The sequence below is a fragment of the Eschrichtius robustus genome, chromosome 15 (assembly GCF_028021215.1).
Source record: "Eschrichtius robustus isolate mEscRob2 chromosome 15, mEscRob2.pri, whole genome shotgun sequence".
NCBI classification, from domain to species: Eukaryota; Metazoa; Chordata; class Mammalia; order Artiodactyla; family Eschrichtiidae; genus Eschrichtius; species Eschrichtius robustus.
Genome location: NC_090838.1, coordinates 54,552,576 through 54,559,406, shown reverse-complemented (window position 1 = coordinate 54,559,406; position 6,831 = coordinate 54,552,576). Strand labels below are relative to the sequence as shown.

The 6,831-nt window shown below is 43.6% G+C and overlaps 1 pseudogene; it reads left to right on the top strand.

Moving 5' to 3' along the window:
- The first annotated feature begins 315 nt into the window (after positions 1-315).
- The window catches only part of LOC137778111 (nucleoplasmin-2 pseudogene), a 29,231-nt pseudogene continuing 22,715 nt past the window's right edge, over positions 316-6,831 (top strand).

The following is a 6,831-nucleotide window of genomic DNA, read 5'->3' as shown; positions in this document are numbered from 1 at the left end:
GGAAACCTGGCCCTGATATAACTGAAAGATTTATGACTCTTCAGGCTGCTCATTCCTGGTGAAGGAGTGATGCTAGGAGAAGCACAAACATGGCCACACCCTTCCTACCAGAGAGGAGTTAATGTTGTGAGGGGTTTCTCATGCAGATTTATGAACACATCTGCCCCCAGTTTGAGCCAGAAATGTTAACCAGGAAGGACACTGGTCCTGCCAGCACCACATGCCTTAGTTTTGGCTCCTGGTATGAGACTTGATCCGGATTCTGGAATAATCCTGGACTTTCTTGGAAGAGATTGAACCCACGTCTTTGGAACAATGTCACATAGACGCCTGAGGCATGTGACAGGCCAAATTAATGACCTAGTGCATTTTGCCGGAGGAGAAACGGGACACCTGACAAACCCTTTTACCAAGCCCTTCAAGGCCCTAGTTCAGGTCACACCCCGCAGCCTTACAACAGGGAAGGACTCTCTGCCCTGCCTGGGTCTGGGTGTGTTTGCTAGCAGAACATTCTCCTTCATAAGCTGCGTCCTGCGGCTTCTCCCTCCAGCCCCTGTACTTGGCCCCACTGGCCTCAAACTCAAGCTCCTCCCACCTCAAAAAACGTTTACACACCCTTCCCAACTCCTTATCCTTCAGGTTTCAGCTGAAACCGCTGTTTCCTCAGAAAAGCCTTCCCTATCCTTCCCAACCATGGTAGTTTCCCTGTTCAATAATTGGGATTTATGTAGTCCTATTTTAAATATCTACCTCCAGACTATAAAATTCTTGTGGAAAGGGACTATATCTGTCTTATTTACCATTATATCATCCTTGTCTAACAAACGCCCAACACTTAGTTCTTCCCAAACGTATTTGTTGAATGGATGAGATGCCTTAGTCTAGTTCAGGACTCCTCCTTTTTAGCTAAGCAGCTCTTTCGATTTTCCATTTTTTACTTACCATGTCCCGCACCCTACCCCACCCCAACTTGAGCCCCAGGAGAAATCTGGGCTAGGAGAGGAATCTTGACAAATGTAGCACTGGAATCAGAGAAACCATGCCCTTCTGGTGACTCAGCCTTTGTTTCTGGCCCAAACTTCTCCTCCAGGCTCTTCCTTTAGGACAGAGTTTCTCTCTGAGAGGCCTCTTGGTCCTTCCCCTAAATACATGAGTCCCTTCCCCAGCACACATTCTCCATCAATGGAGTCAAAGTTGTAAAGAGGCCATTTCTGGAGGCTGTTAGTGTAGTGTTTGTGGCTTTCTTTACTTTCCAACCCATTTATAAACTTTGAATCCACACTCTTCTTTTTAACCACTTACTAAATCTCCTGATTGCCTGGTTGTTGATAATTCAAAATCACTTAAGTCTGAAAACCTTAAATATTCTTCAAAACTCAGTTGACACTTTGGTCTTCTAGGATCACCCAGGTAGCTTTGTCAGAGGCTGTAAAGTCTGTGCAGAGATATTACTGCTGCCCCTCTGGAGGACAGACCATACCCACGTGTTCAGAGTCAGAGTCAGGAAGGTGTCACCCTTGGAATCACAGACTGGCCCCTGGCTGGCCCTGTAAACCCTATTATTAAATAACAATTTTTATACTTTTGGGAGGAAAATAATTTTCGTGTTATTCCTCTATAACAGAGCTGATAGGATTAATGCTTATAACCTGGAGCCAAAGATTAAATAATTCTCAGGGTGACTGCTTAATATGTATGGGGTTTCCTTTTGGGATGACGAAAATGGTTTGGAACTCGGTACAGGTTTATGTTATATGAATTTTACCTCAATAAAAAAATAAGAATTCTCAGGAACATAGAATTTCTCGCACAAGAAAAGTCTAGGAATTTCAGTCGGTCATCACTGAGGTCACAGAATTCCCTGGAGATGTGGCCATCTGGGCCCCCTTCCCCCCACCACATCTTCCCCTGTAGTATTTGAAACCAGCTGGATTTAATCTACTACAAAGATTCCATTTTAAAAAACAACTTCTAGCAGCAAATTGTTGGCACAGAGGTATAGCCATAATGGAAGCAAACAAAAATAACTCCTGACTGATCTCTGAATATATCCTTTATAAGAATGTTTTCTATATAACTTCATTAATCCAAATACTTTTTTGGTGTCACACTTCAGAATATATGAGATGGATTTTGGTTTCATGAAGTTTTAGCCACACTAAATTAACAATATGTGCATTTTGGATGGATTTCAAGAGCTATACTATTCTCACTACAAATGAATCCACTTAGTCAACAAATAATTTTTTTATTGGCTATAATCTGAAAAGGGTAATTAATGCATTCTTTCTCACCATTCTCAGTGTGCAAATAATCATTTTCATGTCAAATCTTCAGATTGTCTGCTTTTAATTCATTTATCCTGCTCACATAAGTGGGCTGAGGGCCACAGGAAAACCCCTACAGTAAAAAAGCATCCATCCTCCTCTGCAACCTCCTTACTCCCCTCAGTCTGTCTCTGAAGATTCTGAGGTCCACACCAGGCTCTATCCTCTACCCGCGCACTCAGACTTAGTGGTTTAGTTTTGGGCTGATTGCCCTGATTTGGTTCATAATGCTCCCATTTGAGGCAACTTTCATCTCAGGCCTGCCCTGAACCTTGTCCAGAAAGAGGTGGCGATCTTGCAATGGTCCTGAAGAACCAAGTTAAGACTTTTACTAATATCCCTATTTATTTGATGCATGTGTTTTTTTAAAAAGGTTATTATTGCCCAGGAATTAGCAACTAGGGCCCAGTCCAAAACAAAATGAGTCTATACCATACATTGTTAGACAGCTATCAACAATGGGGACAACACACCTTTTCCAAGATTCCTAAAACAGACCAAAACCAACTCATTTATCCTGGATCGTTACCTCACCCACCCATCCCACACTTGGACTATGTATTAAAAAGAGACTAGAAGGAGGAAGAATATCAGGCTTGTGGGTCATCTTCCCTTGGGGAAGAAGGAGAGTCTTCCCCTCCCACCCCAAGACAAGAGGGCAGAGGAGGAGCAGGAAAGCCCAGTAAGAAGCCTAGTAATAAGAGGCTGTGAGATGTAGCACTGAGGGGCCAGGTGGCAGCTGTGGAAGCAGTAGAGCTGGGGTGGCACCTCCCACTTCAAGGATTCCTACAGTGGGCAGGCCTTGCCTCTGAAGAACTCACACATGCACCCTACAAGGAGGGCAGAATTGGACTGTCACACAGAAGGCATCTTCAGAACCACAGTGTTAACCAGAGAGAAGCAACAACCCACTGAGAGAGGAAGAGATCCTTGTCCCAGTCACTTGCCAGTCCTGCCCAACACTGCGAAGTTCAACTTTGGAAGAGGGAAGGAGGAGACATCTCAGAACCAGGCTCTCTAATAATCAGGGCCCCAGCTCAGTTCTGCCCTGGGAGAAGGGGAAATGAGATTTCAATTGACAATGAGATTAAAGTCTTTAAATAGACAGAGTTTTAATGATCAAAATGGGTAGCTGTGGAATCTGACAGCTAGGAATCTAACTTCCCTAGAACTTCTATAAGTTGTTAGGAGTAGGAAGGGGAGATTCCATAGAGCTCTGTTGAAAGTAAGGATTGGAAAAAAATAAATCCTTTTCACGTCTAAATCTTCTAAGTTGAGACATAATCAAGCCCTCCTGGAACAGAGTTGTATTAGTTGATAGTAATAATGGATATTAGCTTCAACTCTGGCTGGCACATCAAGCTCTCAAGCAGGACCACCTTCATGGGTGCAGCCTCCCAGGGGCTCCATGCTCAGGGTTTAATGTTCTGTGGTCACCATCTTGAAGTTCTTCGTACTTTCATCTTCAAATTTGTGTTTTGTAAATGCAGTCTGATGGGGCAGTGAAACATGTGCCTGGGGATTGGAGCCTCAGCTCGTTCACAGTCCCACCTCCCACCACCTCTCTGGATGGGTTCTCCACTGCCCACTGCCCTGTTCTCTGATTCCCAGAGACCCACCCAGCCTCCCCCCTCACTGCTTCAACCCAGTAGTGGCTGTTGCCCTTTCCCCCCTGTGGGAACCTGGGTGTGGGCATAGGGAGGTTGGGGTCAGGTGGGCATGGGAAGTGCCATCCCTACCCTGGGCTGATAGCACCACAGCATGTTGATCAGGGACTTGGCAGAATGAGCCTCTAGCCCACCCATGATCCAAGAATCTAGTGCATGTGGGTTGGAGCAGTTGGCTGGTGGGAAGGGGAGACTTCCTCACCCCTGACCAGGAAGCAGTACATTGGTCTAGTGGCTAGTGGCGGGGATTGGACCCAGCAGTTGGTAGGTCACATGGGGCCACCTCTCCACTGCTTGAGAGGTTCTACATTCACCGCAAGAGGATCCCCATGCCTGAGGGAGCACTACATTCAATAGCAAATTTAGGGACTTCCCTGGTGGTCCAGTGGTTAAGACTCTGTGCCTCCAATGCAGGGAGCCAGGGTTCAATCCCTGGTTGGGGAACTAAGATCCCACATGCCGTGGAGCGTGGCCAAAAAGTAAAAAAAAAAAAAAGGAAGAACCTCATTAAATATCAAATTTAAAACTCTGTGACATGTTGAGAGAGAGAATGTGGAAGAAAGGAAAAAGATTTATATTTTAGTCCCTTTAACAAAACACGTTTCCTGCTTTTTGAACAAAGAGCTCTACATTTTCATTTTGTCCCAGGCCCTGCAATTTTGTAGCCAGTCCTGCTCTCATGTCTCCTTTCCCCAGGGAAGGATTAATTTCCTATTTCTGTGTATCCTGCACGTGACCCACAACACCTGAAGATGTGACAATGCTTTCTAGCCAGCTTGCTACCTCCGTACAGAAGCAGATATAAGTTCAGAAGCCTGAAGCTTATATGATATAGGGGGCACTCCTTTAAAAAATTATAAATACAGAATTACTACATCCCTTCCTAGGACCTTGGAGGAGGCCTGTGCAAGGGAGGAGTCCTGAAACACACGCTTCATTAGCTTTATGATCACTCCACCCTGCATTCATAGCATGCCCTCTGCCCACTCATGGTTCTGCTTTAAGACTCTAGAGGTTTCTTGAAAATTACAGAAACTCTTTTGCTTACCCTGAAACCCACAAATCACAAGCTAAGCAGTCATATTTTTTTTGACAGGGGAAAGAGTGAACTTTTGTTGAGCCCATGACTGCAGTATTTTTCTTCCATTCTGCTTTTCTGACACACAGGGGTCACTGTGGCCTCCTTGGGAGGCCTTTTGTGCTGAACTATTCCTAGACTCCTTTCTTTATGGAAACTCTTGTCAATTAAATGATGCTGGGCTGCTGAGTTCTGCTTATATTTATATTCTACAAGGAAGAAAAAAACTCCTCTTCCTTCAAGTATTGCAGTCTCTCCTTAATCGATTTTATCCCTATTTGAGAAGCTACATGGTTGTACAAAAAATGAAAGCACAAATAAATGTAATAATCCCTTTCAAAAATAATAGAGATTACAAAAAATTATATGGAAATATAATACAACAATATACTTTACACACACACATATATCTAAAATAACTGAAATAAGAACATCCTGGGACTTCCCTGGTGGCTCAGTGGTTAAGAATCCACCTGCTAATGCAGGGGACACAGATTCGAGCCCTGGTCCGGGAAGATCCCACATACCACAGAACAACTAAGCCCGTGCGCCACAACTACTGAGCCTGTGCTCTAGAGCCCGCGAGCCACAAGTGCTGAGCCCGCATGCCACAACTACTGAAGCCTGCGCACATAGAACCCATGCTCTGCAACAAGAGAAGCTACTGCAACGAGAAGCCAGAGCACTGCAACGGAGAGTAGCCCCTGCTCACCACAACTGGAGAAAGCCCACGCGCAGTAATGAAGACCCAATGCAGCCAAAAATGAATGAATGAATTAATTAATTAAAGAAAAAAAAAGAACATCCTTTATCTTTATAAAATTCTGTTGGAGACTCACTCCCTCCCCAACACCAGTTGTTTGTTCCTATCGACTTTTCCTAGAAAGGTAAAATACAATAAAAACTGCAGCTGCTATCTTGGGATAACTCAAGGGAGAACAAAATTTTGCTGCATCGTGGGAAAATGTTATCCATGTTAGTCATCTAACCTGACAAAATTCACCAGATAATTGCCTTTCATTTCACATTACATGGCACAGATTGTTGCCTAACTCTATAGTGAAATGGCCGAGCATAGATGGTTGGAGATTAGTTTGTTGGTTCTATCAATGACAGAATTTTCTGACAAACAGTTTCACCTACTATTGGGAAATACAATTTATTAGGTTAGTTTAAAAAAGAAAACTTTATCTCAGGTTGGTTGAAATTGATCTTACTTGCGAAGTTCCTTTGTGAAGGAAGTGGTCTCAATGAATTAAGGAATTTCGTGCTGCCTTTTATTATAGTAACAAACAACCCCCTTATCACAGAGCCTTGATCACAACAAATATTTATTTCTTGCTCACTCTACCTGCAGAATTCAGGTCAACAAGAGGGTCTGTTCATCATGGTGACTTACGGACCAAATCTCAACATGTGCTTCTGTGATCACTACAGTAAGAGAGAAGAGAAACATGTGAATAATGCACTGGCTCTCAAAGGGTTTTCCTGTGATACATATCCTTTATACTCACATTGCACTAGCCAATGTAAATTACCTGTCTATATCTAGTGTCAAAAGGCAGGGAAATACAATCCTATCATATCTCTGGAAGAAGAACTGGAATATATAGATCAGCCCTAATGGCTAATCCCCTTTTGGTCACCAAATATTTAACTCACTATATTTCTGACATGCAAAATATACTCATCCACTCCCTAAGGGAGAAAGCCTCAAAATCCCATGCAATCTGAGACCTCTGGGTAAGATGTGGCAGTT